This window comes from Argiope bruennichi, chromosome 11, assembly GCF_947563725.1.
Source record: "Argiope bruennichi chromosome 11, qqArgBrue1.1, whole genome shotgun sequence".
Classification (NCBI taxonomy): Eukaryota; Metazoa; Arthropoda; class Arachnida; order Araneae; family Araneidae; genus Argiope; species Argiope bruennichi.
In genome coordinates, this window is record NC_079161.1 from 34357384 (window position 1) to 34376185 (window position 18802).

Below are 18802 nucleotides of genomic sequence, written 5' to 3' on the forward strand. Positions count from 1 at the left end.
GGCTGTAAATTCGGTCTCCGACAGGTCGTGAGCTGCCTGGGGTCCGAGTGTCGGCCTGCAAAATAGTTGACGCAGGTTAGATCCGCGCCATCGGATTCCTTTTTATTTTCACTTTTCTTCATATTATTTATTTATTTTTTTAATTTTCAGTATAGTGAAAATTATTATTTTTCTTTTCAAGTAGTAAAATTTTGACTAGAATTTACAAAGATTTCAATAAATTATTTAAAAAAACTTCCAAAATAAAGAAATTTTGCAATTAAAAGTCTCAGTTTGGTTAGAGATTCTGGGCATGCGCAGACTTATCCCTTCTCTTATACACATGGCTTTCATGTATGGATATGCACCATTATAGAATAAAAATAAATAAATAAACATGTGGCTGTAAATTCGGTCTCCGACAGGTCGTATGCTGCCTGGGGTCCGAGTGTCGGCCTGCAAACTAGTTGACGCAGGTTCGATCCGGGCCATCGGAATCCTTTTTATTTTCACTTTTCTTCATATTATTTATTTATTTTTTTAATTTTCAGTATAGTGAAAATTATTATTTTTCTTTTCAAGTAGTAAAATTTTGACTAGAATTTACAAAGATTTCAATAAATTATTTAAAAAAACTTCCAAAATAAAGAAATTTTGCAATTAAAAGTCTCAGTTTGGTTAGAGATTCTGGGCATGCGCAGACTTATCCCTTCTCTTATACACATGGCTTTCATGTATGGATATGCACCATTATAGAATAAAAATAAATAAATAAACATGTGGCTGTAAATTCGGTCTCCGACAGGTCGTATGCTGCCTGGGGTCCGAGTGTCGGCCTGCAAAATAGTTGACGCAGGTTCGATCCGCGCCATCGGATTTTATTTTATTTTTACTTTTCTTCATATTATTGATTTATTTTTTTAATTTTCAGTATAGAGAAAATTATTATTTTTCTTTTCAAGTAGTAAAATTTTGACCAGAATTTACAAAGATTTCAATATATTATTTAAAAAAAACTTCCAAAATAAAGAAATTGTGCAATTAAAAGTCTCAGTTTGGTTCGAGATTCTGGGCATGCGCAGACTTATCTCTTCTCTTATACACATGGCTTTCATGTATGGATATGCACCACCATAGAATAAAAGTAAATAAATAAACATGTGGCTGTAAATTCGGTCTCCGACAGGTCGTATGCTGCCTGGGGTCCGAGTGTCGGCCTGCAAAATAGTTGACGCAGGTTCGATCCGCGCCATCGGATTTTATTTTATTTTTACTTTTCTTCATATTATTTATTTATTTTTTTAATTTTCAGTATAGAGAAAATTATTATTTTTCTTTTCAAGTAGTAAAATTTTGACCAGAATTTACAAAGATTTCAATATATTATTTAAAAAAAACTTCCAAAATAAAGAAATTGTGCAATTAAAAGTCTCAGTTTGGTTAGAGATTCTGGGCATGCGCAGACTTATCTCTTCTCTTATACACACGGCTTTCATGTATTTATATGCACCACCATAGAATAAAAATAAATAAATAAACATGTGGCTGTAAATTCGGTCTCCGACAGGTCGTATGCTGCCTGGGGTCCGAGTGTCGGCCTGCAAACTAGTTGACGCAGGTTCGATCTGCGCCATCGGATTCCTTTTTATTTTCACTTTTCTTCATATTATTTATTTATTTTTTAATTTTCAGTATAGAGAAAATTATTATTTTTCTTTTCAAGTAGTAAAATTTTGACCAGAATTTACAAAGATTTCAATATATTATTTAAAAAAACTTAAAAAATAAAGAAATTTTGCAATTAAAAGTCTCAGTTTGGTTAGAGATTCTGGGCATGCGCAGACTTATCCCTTCTCTTATACACATGGCTTTCATGTATGGATATGCACCATTATAGAATAAAAATAAATAAATAAACATGTGGCTGTAAATTCGGTCTCCGACAGGTCGTATGCTGCCTGGGGTCCGAGTGTCGGCCTGCAAAATAGTTGACGCAGGTTCGATCCGCGCCATCGGATTTTATTTTATTTTTACTTTTCTTCATATTATTGATTTATTTTTTTAATTTTCAGTATAGAGAAAATTATTATTTTTCTTTTCAAGTAGTAAAATTTTGACCAGAATTTACAAAGATTTCAATATATTATTTAAAAAAACTTCCAAAATAAAGAAATTGTGCAATTAAAAGTCTCAGCTTGGTTAGAGATTCTGGGCATGCGCAGACTTATCTCTTCTCTTATACACACGGCTTTCATGTATTTATATGCACCACCATAGAATAAAAATAAATAAATAAACATGTGGCTGTAAATTCGGTCTCCGACAGGTCGTGAGCTGCCTGGGGTCCGAGTGTCGGCCTGCAAAATAGTTGACGCAGGTTAGATCCGCGCCATCGGATTCCTTTTTATTTTCACTTTTCTTCATATTATTTATTTATTTTTTTAATTTTCAGTATAGTGAAAATTATTATTTTTCTTTTCAAGTAGTAAAATTTTGACTAGAATTTACAAAGATTTCAATAAATTATTTAAAAAAACTTCCAAAATAAAGAAATTTTGCAATTAAAAGTCTCAGTTTGGTTAGAGATTCTGGGCATGCGCAGACTTATCCCTTCTCTTATACACATGGCTTTCATGTATGGATATGCACCATTATAGAATAAAAATAAATAAATAAACATGTGGCTGTAAATTCGGTCTCCGACAGGTCGTATGCTGCCTGGGGTCCGAGTGTCGGCCTGCAAACTAGTTGACGCAGGTTCGATCCGGGCCATCGGAATCCTTTTTATTTTCACTTTTCTTCATATTATTTATTTATTTTTTTAATTTTCAGTATAGTGAAAATTATTATTTTTCTTTTCAAGTAGTAAAATTTTGACTAGAATTTACAAAGATTTCAATAAATTATTTAAAAAAACTTCCAAAATAAAGAAATTTTGCAATTAAAAGTCTCAGTTTGGTTAGAGATTCTGGGCATGCGCAGACTTATCCCTTCTCTTATACACATGGCTTTCATGTATGGATATGCACCATTATAGAATAAAAATAAATAAATAAACATGTGGCTGTAAATTCGGTCTCCGACAGGTCGTATGCTGCCTGGGGTCCGAGTGTCGGCCTGCAAAATAGTTGACGCAGGTTCGATCCGCGCCATCGGATTTTATTTTATTTTTACTTTTCTTCATATTATTGATTTATTTTTTTAATTTTCAGTATAGAGAAAATTATTATTTTTCTTTTCAAGTAGTAAAATTTTGACCAGAATTTACAAAGATTTCAATATATTATTTAAAAAAAACTTCCAAAATAAAGAAATTGTGCAATTAAAAGTCTCAGTTTGGTTCGAGATTCTGGGCATGCGCAGACTTATCTCTTCTCTTATACACATGGCTTTCATGTATGGATATGCACCACCATAGAATAAAAGTAAATAAATAAACATGTGGCTGTAAATTCGGTCTCCGACAGGTCGTATGCTGCCTGGGGTCCGAGTGTCGGCCTGCAAAATAGTTGACGCAGGTTCGATCCGCGCCATCGGATTTTATTTTATTTTTACTTTTCTTCATATTATTTATTTATTTTTTTAATTTTCAGTATAGAGAAAATTATTATTTTTCTTTTCAAGTAGTAAAATTTTGACCAGAATTTACAAAGATTTCAATATATTATTTAAAAAAAACTTCCAAAATAAAGAAATTGTGCAATTAAAAGTCTCAGTTTGGTTAGAGATTCTGGGCATGCGCAGACTTATCTCTTCTCTTATACACACGGCTTTCACGTATTTATATGCACCACCATAGAATAAAAATAAATAAATAAACATGTGGCTGTAAATTCGGTCTCCGACAGGTCGTATGCTGCCTGGGGTCCGAGTGTCGGCCTGCAAACTAGTTGACGCAGGTTCGATCTGCGCCATCGGATTCCTTTTTATTTTCACTTTTCTTCATATTATTTATTTATTTTTTAATTTTCAGTATAGAGAAAATTATTATTTTTCTTTTCAAGTAGTAAAATTTTGACCAGAATTTACAAAGATTTCAATATATTATTTAAAAAAACTTAAAAAATAAAGAAATTTTGCAATTAAAAGTCTCAGTTTGGTTAGAGATTCTGGGCATGCGCAGACTTATCCCTTCTCTTATACACATGGCTTTCATGTATGGATATGCACCATTATAGAATAAAAATAAATAAATAAACATGTGGCTGTAAATTCGGTCTCCGACAGGTCGTATGCTGCCTGGGGTCCGAGTGTCGGCCTGCAAAATAGTTGACGCAGGTTCGATCCGCGCCATCGGATTTTATTTTATTTTTACTTTTCTTCATATTATTGATTTATTTTTTTAATTTTCAGTATAGAGAAAATTATTATTTTTCTTTTCAAGTAGTAAAATTTTGACCAGAATTTACAAAGATTTCAATATATTATTTAAAAAAAACTTCCAAAATAAAGAAATTGTGCAATTAAAAGTCTCAGTTTGGTTCGAGATTCTGGGCATGCGCAGACTTATCTCTTCTCTTATACACATGGCTTTCATGTATGGATATGCACCACCATAGAATAAAAGTAAATAAATAAACATGTGGCTGTAAATTCGGTCTCCGACAGGTCGTATGCTGCCTGGGGTCCGAGTGTCGGCCTGCAAAATAGTTGACGCAGGTTCGATCCGCGCCATCGGATTTTATTTTATTTTTACTTTTCTTCATATTATTTATTTATTTTTTTAATTTTCAGTATAGAGAAAATTATTATTTTTCTTTTCAAGTAGTAAAATTTTGACCAGAATTTACAAAGATTTCAATATATTATTTAAAAAAAACTTCCAAAATAAAGAAATTGTGCAATTAAAAGTCTCAGTTTGGTTAGAGATTCTGGGCATGCGCAGACTTATCTCTTCTCTTATACACACGGCTTTCATGTATTTATATGCACCACCATAGAATAAAAATAAATAAATAAACATGTGGCTGTAAATTCGGTCTCCGACAGGTCGTATGCTGCCTGGGGTCCGAGTGTCGGCCTGCAAACTAGTTGACGCAGGTTCGATCTGCGCCATCGGATTCCTTTTTATTTTCACTTTTCTTCATATTATTTATTTATTTTTTAATTTTCAGTATAGAGAAAATTATTATTTTTCTTTTCAAGTAGTAAAATTTTGACCAGAATTTACAAAGATTTCAATATATTATTTAAAAAAACTTCCAAAATAAAGAAATTGTGCAATTAAAAGTCTCAGTTTGGTTAGAGATTCTGGGCATGCGCACACTTATCCCTTCTCTTATACACATGGCTTTCATGTATGGATATGCACCACCATAGAATAAAAATAAATAAATAAACATGTGGCTGTAAATTCGGTCTCCGACAGGTGGTGAGCTGCCTGGGGTCCGAGTGTCGGCCTGCAAACTAGTTGACGCAGGTTCGATCCGCGCCATCGGATTCCTTTTTATTTTCACTTTTCTTCATATTATTTATTTATTTTTTAATTTTCAGTATAGAGAAAATTATTATTTTTCTTTTCAAGTAGTAAAATTTTGACCAGAATTTACAAAGATTTCAATATATTATTTAAAAAAACTTCCAAAATAAAGAAATTGTGCAATTAAAAGTCTCAGTTTGGTTAGAGATTCTGGGCATGCGCACACTTATCCCTTCTCTTATACACATGGCTTTCATGTATGGATATGCACCATTATAGAATAAAAATAAATAAATAAACATGTGGCTTTAAATTAGGTCTCCGACAGGTCGTATGCTGCCTGGGGTCCGAGTGTCGGCCTGCAAAGTAGTTGACGCAGGTTCGATCCGCGCCATCGGATTTTATTTTATTTTCACTTTTCTTCATATTATTTATTTATTTTTTTAATTTTCAGTATATAGAAAATTATTATTTTTCTTTTCAAGTAGTAAAATTTTGACCAGAATTTACAAAGATTTCAATATATTATTTAAAAAAACTTCCAAAATAAAGAAATTGTGCAATTAAAAGTCTCAGTTTGGTTAGAGATTCTGGGCATGCGCACACTTATCCCTTCTCTTATACACATGGCTTTCATGTATGGATATGCACCACCATAGAATAAAAATAAATAAATAAACATGTGGCTGTAAATTCGGTCTCCGACAGGTGGTGAGCTGCCTGGGGTCCGAGTGTCGGCCTGCAAACTAGTTGACGCAGGTTCGATCCGCGCCATCGGATTCCTTTTTATTTTCACTTTTCTTCATATTATTTATTTATTTTTTAATTTTCAGTATAGAGAAAATTATTATTTTTCTTTTCAAGTAGTAAAATTTTGACCAGATTTACTAAGATTTCAATATATTACTTAAAAAATCTTCCAAAATAAAGAAATTGTGCAATTAAAAGTCTCAGTTTGGTTAGAGATTCTGGCCATGCGCACACTTATCCCTTCTCTTATACACACGGCTTTCATGTATGGATATGCACCACCATAGAATAAAAATAAATAAATAAACATGTGGCTGTAAATTCGGTCTCCGACAGGTCGTATGCTGCCTGGGGTCCGAGTGTCGGCCTGCAAACTAGTTGACGCAGGTTCGATCTGCGCCATCGGATTCCTTTTTATTTTCACTTTTCTTCATATTATTTATTTATTTTTTAATTTTCAGTATAGAGAAAATTATTATTTTTCTTTTCAAGTAGTAAAATTTTGACCAGAATTTACAAAGATTTCAATATATTATTTAAAAAAACTTCCAAAATAAAGAAATTGTGCAATTAAAAGTCTCAGTTTGGTTAGAGATTCTGGGCATGCGCACACTTATCCCTTCTCTTATACACATGGCTTTCATGTATGGATATGCACCATTATAGAATAAAAATAAATAAATAAACATGTGGCTTTAAATTAGGTCTCCGACAGGTCGTATGCTGCCTGGGGTCCGAGTGTCGGCCTGCAAAGTAGTTGACGCAGGTTCGATCCGCGCCATCGGATTTTATTTTATTTTCACTTTTCTTCATATTATTTATTTATTTTTTTAATTTTCAGTATATAGAAAATTATTATTTTTCTTTTCAAGTAGTAAAATTTTGACCAGAATTTACAAAGATTTCAATATATTATTTAAAAAAACTTCCAAAATAAAGAAATTGTGCAATTAAAAGTCTCAGTTTGGTTAGAGATTCTGGGCATGCGCAGACTTATCTCTTCTCTTATACACACGGCTTTCATGTATTTATATGCACCACCATAGAATAAAAATAAATAAATAAACATGTGGCTGTAAATTCGGTCTCCGACAGGTCGTATGCTGCCTGGGGTCCGAGTGTCGGCCTGCAAACTAGTTGACGCAGGTTCGATCCGCGCCATCGGATTCCTTTTTATTTTCACTTTTCTTCATATTATTTATTTATTTTTTAATTTTCAGTATAGAGAAAATTATTATTTTTCTTTTCAAGTAGTAAAATTTTGACCAGATTTACTAAGATTTCAATATATTATTTAAAAAATCTTCCAAAATAAAGAAATTGTGCAATTAAAAGTCTCAGTTTGGTTAGAGATTCTGGGCATGCGCACACTTATCCCTTCTCTTATACACACGGCTTTCATGTATGGATATGCACCACCATAGAATAAAAATAAATAAATAAACATGTGGCTGTAAATTCGGTCTCCGACAGGTCGTGTGCTGCCTGGGGTCCGAGTGTCGGCCTGCAAAATAGTTGACGCAGGTTCGATCCGCGCCATCGGAATCCTTTTTATTTTCACTTTTCTTCATATTATTTATTTATTTTTTTAATTTTCAGTATAGTGAAAATTATTAATTTTCTTTTCAAGTAGTAAAATTTTGACCAGAATTTACAAAGATTTCAATATATTATTTAAAAAAACTTCCAAAATAAAGAAATTGTGCAATTAAAAGTCTCAGTTTGGTTAGAGATTCTAGGCATGCGCACACTTATCCCTTCTCTTATACACATGGCTTTCATGTATGGATATGCACCATTACAGAATAAAAATAAATAAATAAACATGTGGCTTTAAATTAGGTCTCCGACAGGTCGTATGCTGCCTTGGGTCCGAGTGTCGGCCTGCAAAGTAGTTGACGCAGGTTCGATCCGCGCCATCGGATTCCTTTTTATTTTCACTTTTCTTCATATTATTTATTTATTTTTTTAATTTTCAGTATAGTGAAAATTATTATTTTTCTTTTCAAGTAGTAAAATTTTGACCAGAATTTACAAAGATTTCAATATATTATTTAAAAAAACTTCCAAAATAAAGAAATTGTGCAATTAAAAGTCTCAGCTTGGTTAGAGATTCTGGGCATGCGCAGACTTATCTCTTCTCTTATACACACGGCTTTCATGTATTTATATGCACCACCATAGAATAAAAATAAATAAATAAACATGTGGCTGTAAATTCGGTCTCCGACAGGTCGTGAGCTGCCTGGGGTCCGAGTGTCGGCCTGCAAAATAGTTGACGCAGGTTAGATCCGCGCCATCGGATTCCTTTTTATTTTCACTTTTCTTCATATTATTTATTTATTTTTTTAATTTTCAGTATAGTGAAAATTATTATTTTTCTTTTCAAGTAGTAAAATTTTGACTAGAATTTACAAAGATTTCAATAAATTATTTAAAAAAACTTCCAAAATAAAGAAATTGTGCAATTAAAAGTCTCAGTTTGGTTCGAGATTCTGGGCATGCGCAGACTTATCTCTTCTCTTATACACATGGCTTTCATGTATGGATATGCACCACCATAGAATAAAAGTAAATAAATAAACATGTGGCTGTAAATTCGGTCTCCGACAGGTCGTATGCTGCCTGGGGTCCGAGTGTCGGCCTGCAAAATAGTTGACGCAGGTTCGATCCGCGCCATCGGATTTTATTTTATTTTTACTTTTCTTCATATTATTTATTTATTTTTTTAATTTTCAGTATAGAGAAAATTATTATTTTTCTTTTCAAGTAGTAAAATTTTGACCAGAATTTACAAAGATTTCAATATATTATTTAAAAAAAACTTCCAAAATAAAGAAATTGTGCAATTAAAAGTCTCAGTTTGGTTAGAGATTCTGGGCATGCGCAGACTTATCTCTTCTCTTATACACATGGCTTTCATGTATGGATATGCACCATTATAGAATAAAAATAAATAAATAAACATGTGGCTTTAAATTAGGTCTCCGACAGGTCGTATGCTGCCTGGGGTCCGAGTGTCGGCCTGCAAAGTAGTTGACGCACGTTCGATCCGCGCCATCGGATTTTATTTTATTTTCACTTTTCTTCATATTATTTATTTATTTTTTTAATTTTCAGTATATAGAAAATTATTATTTTTCTTTTCAAGTAGTAAAATTTTGACCAGAATTTACAAAGATTTCAATATATTATTTAAAAAAACTTCCAAAATAAAGAAATTGTGCAATTAAAAGTCTCAGTTTGGTTAGAGATTCTGGGCATGCGCAGACTTATCTCTTCTCTTATACACACGGCTTTCATGTATTTATATGCACCACCATAGAATAAAAATAAATAAATAAACATGTGGCTGTAAATTCGGTCTCCGACAGGTCGTATGCTGCCTGGGGTCCGAGTGTCGGCCTGCAAACTAGTTGACGCAGGTTCGATCTGCGCCATCGGATTCCTTTTTATTTTCACTTTTCTTCATATTATTTATTTATTTTTTAATTTTCAGTATAGAGAAAATTATTATTTTTCTTTTCAAGTAGTAAAATTTTGACCAGAATTTACAAAGATTTCAATATATTATTTAAAAAAACTTCCAAAATAAAGAAATTGTGCAATTAAAAGTCTCAGTTTGGTTAGAGATTCTGGGCATGCGCACACTTATCCCTTCTCTTATACACATGGCTTTCATGTATGGATATGCACCACCATAGAATAAAAATAAATAAATAAACATGTGGCTGTAAATTCGGTCTCCGACAGGTGGTGAGCTGCCTGGGGTCCGAGTGTCGGCCTGCAAACTAGTTGACGCAGGTTCGATCCGCGCCATCGGATTCCTTTTTATTTTCACTTTTCTTCATATTATTTATTTATTTTTTAATTTTCAGTATAGAGAAAATTATTATTTTTCTTTTCAAGTAGTAAAATTTTGACCAGAATTTACAAAGATTTCAATATATTATTTAAAAAAACTTCCAAAATAAAGAAATTGTGCAATTAAAAGTCTCAGTTTGGTTAGAGATTCTGGGCATGCGCACACTTATCCCTTCTCTTATACACATGGCTTTCATGTATGGATATGCACCATTATAGAATAAAAATAAATAAATAAACATGTGGCTTTAAATTAGGTCTCCGACAGGTCGTATGCTGCCTGGGGTCCGAGTGTCGGCCTGCAAAGTAGTTGACGCAGGTTCGATCCGCGCCATCGGATTTTATTTTATTTTCACTTTTCTTCATATTATTTATTTATTTTTTTAATTTTCAGTATATAGAAAATTATTATTTTTCTTTTCAAGTAGTAAAATTTTGACCAGAATTTACAAAGATTTCAATATATTATTTAAAAAAACTTCCAAAATAAAGAAATTGTGCAATTAAAAGTCTCAGTTTGGTTAGAGATTCTGGGCATGCGCAGACTTATCTCTTCTCTTATACACACGGCTTTCATGTATTTATATGCACCACCATAGAATAAAAATAAATAAATAAACATGTGGCTGTAAATTCGGTCTCCGACAGGTCGTATGCTGCCTGGGGTCCGAGTGTCGGCCTGCAAACTAGTTGACGCAGGTTCGATCCGCGCCATCGGATACCTTTTTATTTTCACTTTTCTTCATATTATTTATTTATTTTTTAATTTTCAGTATAGAGAAAATTATTATTTTTCTTTTCAAGTAGTAAAATTTTGACCAGAATTTACGAAGATTTCAATATATTTTTTAAAAAAACTTCCAAAATAAAGAAATTGTGCAATTAAAAGTCTCAGTTTGGTTAGAGATTCTGTGCATGCGCACACTTATCCCTTCTCTTATACACATGGCTTTCATGTATGGATATGCACCACCATAGAATAAAAATAAATAAATAAACATGTGGCTGTAAATTCGGTCTCCGACAGGTGGTGAGCTGCCTGGGGTCCGAGTGTCGGCCTGCAAACTAGTTGACGCAGGTTCGATCCGCGCCATCGGATTCCTTTTTATTTTCACTTTTCTTCATATTATTTATTTATTTTTTAATTTTCAGTATAGAGAAAATTATTATTTTTCTTTTCAAGTAGTAAAATTTTGACCAGAATTTACAAAGATTTCAATATATTATTTAAAAAAACTTCCAAAATAAAGAAATTGTGCAATTAAAAGTCTCAGTTTGGTTAGAGATTCTGGGCATGCGCAGACTTATCTCTTCTCTTATACACACGGCTTTCATGTATTTATATGCACCACCATAGAATAAAAATAAATAAATAAACATGTGGCTGTAAATTCGGTCTCCGACAGGTCGTGAGCTGCCTGGGGTCCGAGTGTCGGCCTGCAAAATAGTTGACGCAGGTTCGATCCGCGCCATCGGATTCCTTTTTATTTTCACTTTTCTTCATATTATTTATTTATTTTTTTAATTTTCAGTATAGTGAAAATTATTATTTTTCTTTTCAAGTAGTAAAATTTTGACCAGATTTACTAAGATTTCAATATATTATTTAAAAAATCTTCCAAAATAAAGAAATTGTGCAATTAAAAGTCTCAGTTTGGTTAGAGATTCTGGGCATGCGCACACTTATCCCTTCTCTTATACACACGGCTTTCATGTATGGATATGCACCACCATAGAATAAAAATAAATAAATAAACATGTGGCTGTAAATTCGGTCTCCGACAGGTCGTGTGCTGCCTGGGGTCCGAGTGTCGGCCTGCAAAATAGTTGACGCAGGTTCGATCCGCGCCATCGGAATCCTTTTTATTTTCACTTTTCTTCATATTATTTATTTATTTTTTTAATTTTCAGTATAGTGAAAATTATTAATTTTCTTTTCAAGTAGTAAAATTTTGACCAGAATTTACAAAGATTTCAATATATTATTTAAAAAAACTTCCAAAATAAAGAAATTGTGCAATTAAAAGTCTCAGTTTGGTTAGAGATTCTAGGCATGCGCACACTTATCCCTTCTCTTATACACATGGCTTTCATGTATGGATATGCACCATTACAGAATAAAAATAAATAAATAAACATGTGGCTTTAAATTAGGTCTCCGACAGGTCGTATGCTGCCTGGGGTCCGAGTGTCGGCCTGCAAAATAGTTGACGCAGATTCGATCCGCGCCATCGGAATCCTTTTTATTTTCACTTTTCTTCATATTATTATTTTTTTTTTTTTAAGTTTCAGTATAGAGAAAATAAGGGTTTATTAGCGACACGAATGCTCAGAATTTTATTTTCAGAGTTCTGCACATGAAAATTATATGCTTTTTACTAAGAAAACATAATATGTGTTTTTAATGCGTTTTCTTCGATTGATTAAAATTAACAATTATATCTCAAAAGGAAATGCAAGGAAATGTACAGACCGACAGACGGTCAATCACCCTTTGAGGAATTCGGTTCCAAATCTGATGTGAATCTATATTTTACAATTTATACTTAATCTGTATACCAAATTTTATTAATCTAATTCTTTTGTTTGGTAATTATCTTGCTATTCCGTGTTCAGACATAACATAACATCGCTTCATGCCCCTGCAATTGTAACCTACTGGTTATTTAAACAGTGTAATGAGCTGAACATTAAGTGGGAGAGATATCGGAAGACGGCCCTGTACTATCTATCGCTGCGATTGACGACCAAATTGCCAGGCATATGACATTTCTTGACCAAAATTAAGTAAGGGGATTTTAACATTGGTAAACAAAATCAAGAACAATGAGCTGGATGAGATTCAAATAAGAAATGGCAGTGGCTTTGTAAACATATTACAAGGGGTGTTCAGATGAAAAGGTACGAAACAACACTGTGAGTATAAATGAAGACTTTATTCAAAGTATACAAAATAGGCCTGAGCACAACCATCCCATTGATTGAACAAGCCGAAGGATTCTTTGTTCCCAGAATTCCTGTGGCCGTGACGAGACCCAATCCTTCACAGAGTTCGCCGTCCGAGTTGAAGCACTTCCCTTTCAGATGTTTTTTCAGGGGACCAAATACATGAAAATCGCAAGGTGACATGTCCGGGTTGTAGGGCGGATGGTTGAGCTGCTCCCACTTGAACTTGGCCAGTTCCAGGTGTGTGACCCTGGAGACTTGTGGACGCGCGTTATCATGGAACAGAACCACACCCTCTGTGAGCAGCCCCGGTCTTTTGTTCTTGATAGACCTGCGTAGTCTTCGGAGTGTCTCGCAGTACGCATCGGAGTTAATGGTTCTTCTGTACTCAAGAAATTCAACAAATCAATTGGACGGCGCTCTATATAAGAGCCTCTGCGCATGCGGGTGCCCGCGCCTGCTCTGATCTACGCCGGTGACTCCAATCGCATCCCTAGATGTCTCGCTACGTTCTCCCATAGTGGCATAGGCAAATATGTTAACGGTTACGTTGTTACGACGTTTCGTACCTTTTCATTTGAATACCCCTTGTAACAAAGAGAAACTGAAAACCTAAGCTATTCTATATAAATAGACATACATTGTCTTTGCAATAACAAAATTCAGGAAATAATAATAATAAAATTATTAACAAAATAAGGCTACTAAAAACGAGGACAGATATATATATATATATAAAAAACAGGACAAATACAAAAATGAAAATAAAAATACAAAAACAAATAAGTCCGTATTCAGACAGGCTTCCTCTGAACGTATTTTGTACAAAATTTGATAGATTTGAATCCTAATCTACAAATTTGATTCAAATGTCATCAAATACACCGCCTAACTATTCAAATATATCAAATTTCATCCGCCTAGCTGAAAGCGTTTTCGAGTTACCCTCTTCAGATACAGACATAATTCCAATAATGTGCTTTTCGGATTCTGTTCAAAAGTTGATAAAAATCTACATTTTAGACTCTAAATCGGTATACCAAATATTATTCATCTAGTTTTATAAATTTTGGAGCAATCGTGTTTACTTGCATTCGGACAGACAGACTTTCGATGAATAGATTCCATTCAAAATTTAATAGAAATTTATATTCTATTTATTTAATTTAATTAAATTTAATAGAAATTTATATTATAGAAATATTTCAGTATAAGGACCAAGTGCCAAATTTCCTTCAGGTGTCTTAAAGCGCAATATAATCACAGACAGACATCATTCCAAAAATGTTCTTTTTCGAAATCAAGGCATTCTGAGGTTTGAATTCGTCAAAGTTTCGAGATTTTTGACGATTATAATACTTTCTCTTTGGGAACGAGAAAGTGAAAATGGAGAATAGCAAAAACTGAAAGTGAAAATGAAAGCAATCCAGAGTGAAACTGATCTTGAGCAAAAGGAAGTGATAATAACTAGCTTGGAGATATTTCGCAATTTAAATTTCGATTATTCACTTGTCTACTTTTTCTTAAAACGAATATAATATTCTACAGATATTATGAAATTTGATCAAGAAACAGTGTTTTGCAAAAATGATCTCTCACTGCAAATCAGCCAAAATTACTTAATGCAATTTTGTTAATCTATCATCTTTTCTATAATTTCACCCCACCCATATCCCCCAAAACACCCCTACCCAAATCAAAGATTGATTTCCTTGCAATTTTTTTCAATACAAATTTTTTTTTAATTATTTTTAGTTTTATTCAATCTTTCCATTAATTTTATTATTTTGCAAGTAGGTTTAATAAAAGTTATATATCCTTAAAAAGCGATACTTGGATTGAAGTATGTTGATAAAAAATACTGTTTTCATAAAAATTTAAGATTAAATAATTAACAAATTCTTAATCAATTCTAAAAGTTTTTTATAAAGATATTATTAATTAAAGATATTTCTTATTTTAATTATTTATAAGGATAGTACTTAAAGATTTTTGATCTTTACAGATCAAATTAAAAGGCTTCTAAAGGTACAAACACGTTTAATTTCACATTTAGAATAAAGTGTTACAGAAACGCCTGTAGCAGAGTGCGGCTCAAGCCAATAAATAACCACATAACAGCCGTTTCCAAGAATATAATACAAATTGAACATTAAATTGGTTGCCAGATATAATGTCATACATTTAAATGATAATAATAATAAAAAAACACACACAGAGAGACATTACAGAGAAAACAAAACACACGAGAACAGAACTAATAAAATAAATGCAATTATAATTAAATTAAAATTACAAATGTATCCAACAATTTTTTATTTATCCCTTATTTTTAATCACTTGAGAAGAATTTTTTCTTGAATTCATTTTTTAGTTTCTCGTGTACTTAGTTTAGAGAAAACACAATAATTGCCATAAATGTTTTGGCGAACCTTCACATTTTAGACCTTTTTGAGTTTGAAAAACACCGTTTTGGAAAATTGGCTGTCGGTCTATATTTGACAAATACAACTCAAAGCTAGACGGTTGAAATTTGGCATACGGTCTTGACACTAAATTTTCAGATTTCTATCAAATTTTGAGTAACCTGTTCAGACGGACACGGTGCTACAAACGGACACGGTGCAGACGGATATGGTGTCTATCTGTTCACCGTGTAGCAGACGTTAACACGGTGTCAACAAAACGAAGAAAGTCTGATAAATAAAATTCGGTGCACAGATTTAACTTCTATAGTGTAGACACGTATCCAATTTTGAACCAAATCAAACTACGGATTGACTGTCTATCGGTCTGTACTTTCAGAAATGTGCAAACGCGATGATTAAAAAACGCCACGACTTAAATATAACAAATTTGCTATGAAATTTTGTGACTACAAGAGAAGTTTTGTGATAAATTTTGGTTTCAGTAGGGAAATTTCAATTGGGAAAAACGCATCTAAAGCACAAATTCGATTTTAGGATACTAATAACGATATGCCATGGTATAATTGGCAAAAGATTCGCCAAGGATGACACTACAGATAGAGTAAAAAATGCTAAATTCCAGCCAAAAGTTAACATATCGTAACTATTGCACGCCAATACCATGTAAGGCGTTTTCTGCAATGGCAGGTTATTATGCGAGGAAGTTTTGTGAAGACCACCCCCACTGGTTGGACTCAGAGATGTCAGAAATGTGGAGAATCGTCAAAATTGAAATTTGACCAAAATATTTGAAGATTATTGTACATGAAAAGCAAAGCTAAAATTAAACAATATTGAAGAGAAAAGAAGTAATCCGATCTTTGTTTGTCTTTGTTTGGAGTAACAGAAGGAGGACCGAAGATGGGAGTAGTTTTTCACCCATCTTCGGGTTTTAAGTGGAGGCGGAGTCGAAGGATAAACAACCTCAGGTGTGTTCTTTAAGTCTATGGCTATAGTGTCGCCTAGTGTATTGCCTTTCCAGTTGGAAGAATCAGTCATCTGAAGAATCAACATGTGCGTCTGGGTCTTGTTAATATGAATGCAATTTTTTTTGTTTTTGTTTTTATTAGAATTTGAATAGATTTTGTCTTAGCTGAAATAGGAGGAGGTTTGGTAATTTTAATAAAGTTCAATGGCATGTAGAGATTTCTTTAAACAATCGCATCTTTTCTATTGAAAATGATTTTAAAGCTTTTTTACTTTTCATCTCCTCTTCATGCATATGTATATATAAAATTCAGATTTCGAATAAATTACTACCAGTTGATGAAGCCCAGATGAGTCATCTAGTCGGCTGTGACTTTTAATAACGTTCACATTTCGGCGAAATTACTACCAACTGATGAGACCCAGATGAGTGGTCTAGTCGGCTGCGGCTTTTAATAACGATCACATTTCGGTGAAATTACTACGAATTGATGAGGCCCAGACGAGTCATCTAGTCAGCTGTGACTTTTAATAACGATCACATTTCGGCTAAATTACTTCCAGTTGATGAGGCCCAGATGAGTCATCTAGTCATCTGTGACTTTTAATAACGATCACATTTCGGCTAAATTACTTCCAGTTGATGATACCCAGATGAGCCATCTAGTCAGCTGTGACTTTTAATAACGATCACATTTCGGCTAAATTACTACCAATTGATGAGGCCCAGATGAGTCATCTAGTCGGCTGTGACTTTTAACGATCACATATAGGTTAAATTACTACTAACTGAAGAGGCTTACATAACTTATCTATTCCGTTGTGAACTTTAATAATGATCCCATCTTTACTAATAATAAAGACGCGCGCGAGTGTGTGTGTATATAGATTGCCTAATTTATATAGAGGGAATGTATATGTATACAATCAGTGGCTTAGCTGCAATGGGCTGTTTATGTCGTATATTAAGAATTATTATTTTATTAATAGCGAGGTATTATGATAAGTAAATATTTTTATATATATCTAGAAACTTCTGAACTTTTACTCTTCTTGAAATTTACATCCTTCGCCCACAGGAAGGTTTCAGTATCCGAGCGCAGATAGTACGAATTAGAGGAATTATTCTGTGGAGTACACATATGTCTATCTTAGTACATCAGAGGACAGATATATGTCTATTTTAAGAATACATATGTGTTTATCTTCTAATCGTGCGTGAGATCTATTAGATGAGTGCAGAATTCAGATCTGTAGAGCCATTAGACAGCGACAGCTACGCTCCCTTTCTTCTATACCTCAAAGCTTAGTTTTTTTTCGTTTTATAGAATATAAACTCCACATAAGTAAGTATTATGTATCAATTATTATGACAAACTTAAAAGATAAATTTTACTTGCAGATTAATTTGAAAATAGTGAATTTTAGTATTTTGCATATGAACAAAATTTATATTCAATACCTTTTTTTAAAAAAATATTACAATATTTACTATGATTTTTTTAACATATTCAATTCAACAAATTCAATTCGCATTCAAAAGAAAAATAGTAGACTTAAACAGGAAGACCTGGTAATAAGGTCTGGACTTCGGAACGTGTGGATTCCAGGTTCGAGACTCCAAAGACCTGTCTTATAAGTTCGTTAAATCCTTCAGGGTCAAATGTCCTCTCATAAGTGTGGTGCGGGATTTGGAGAGAGAGTGCTAAGTAAGGTTCGTCCTCGTTATCTGACAGCGGTTCAAAGTTACCAGTCCAGTACCAAAATGGCTCGTGTTGCTTTAAAATGGGACGTTAATATGGCTAAACACCTCTACAAATAAAGTTTTGAAGTTAAAACGATGATTATAATTTGAATAAATTAAAATTCACGATCCTTTTATAAATGAAATGAAACTACAAAATCAAATTGAACTAAAAACAATTCATAAAATTCTTGGGGCTTTCTAGGTATTTGTTTTTCTGTTTGCTAATACGGTACGGCATTAGATGTTTCATTCTTTTTTTTTTTAATGAAAAATTTTGGAATTATTCTGTGAAAAACATATAAAAAGATATCATAATAATAACAGTATTGTATTAGGAAATGAAATAAAGACTGAAAACTAGAAAATAACGAATATAAAAATATTTTTTAAAAATGTACTTTTATCGGCATGCTAAAAAGTAGAAAATACTTTTTATATCAAAAATGATGAGGTTAATATAAAATTCATAAAAGCACGAGAAGCGGAAAAATTACGATAAATAAATTAAACAGCAATGAAAAGAAAATTATTTGACCATTCATTAAATATTATGAGATTGATTAAATTCTAATTTGGTTATGTGTATTTCCATCAGCATTTCTTACAATTTCAAACATGAATTGTGGTTATTGATTTTTTTTTACTTGTATATACGCGAATATTTAATCACAAAATGCGTATTCACACATGTTTGAACAAGCG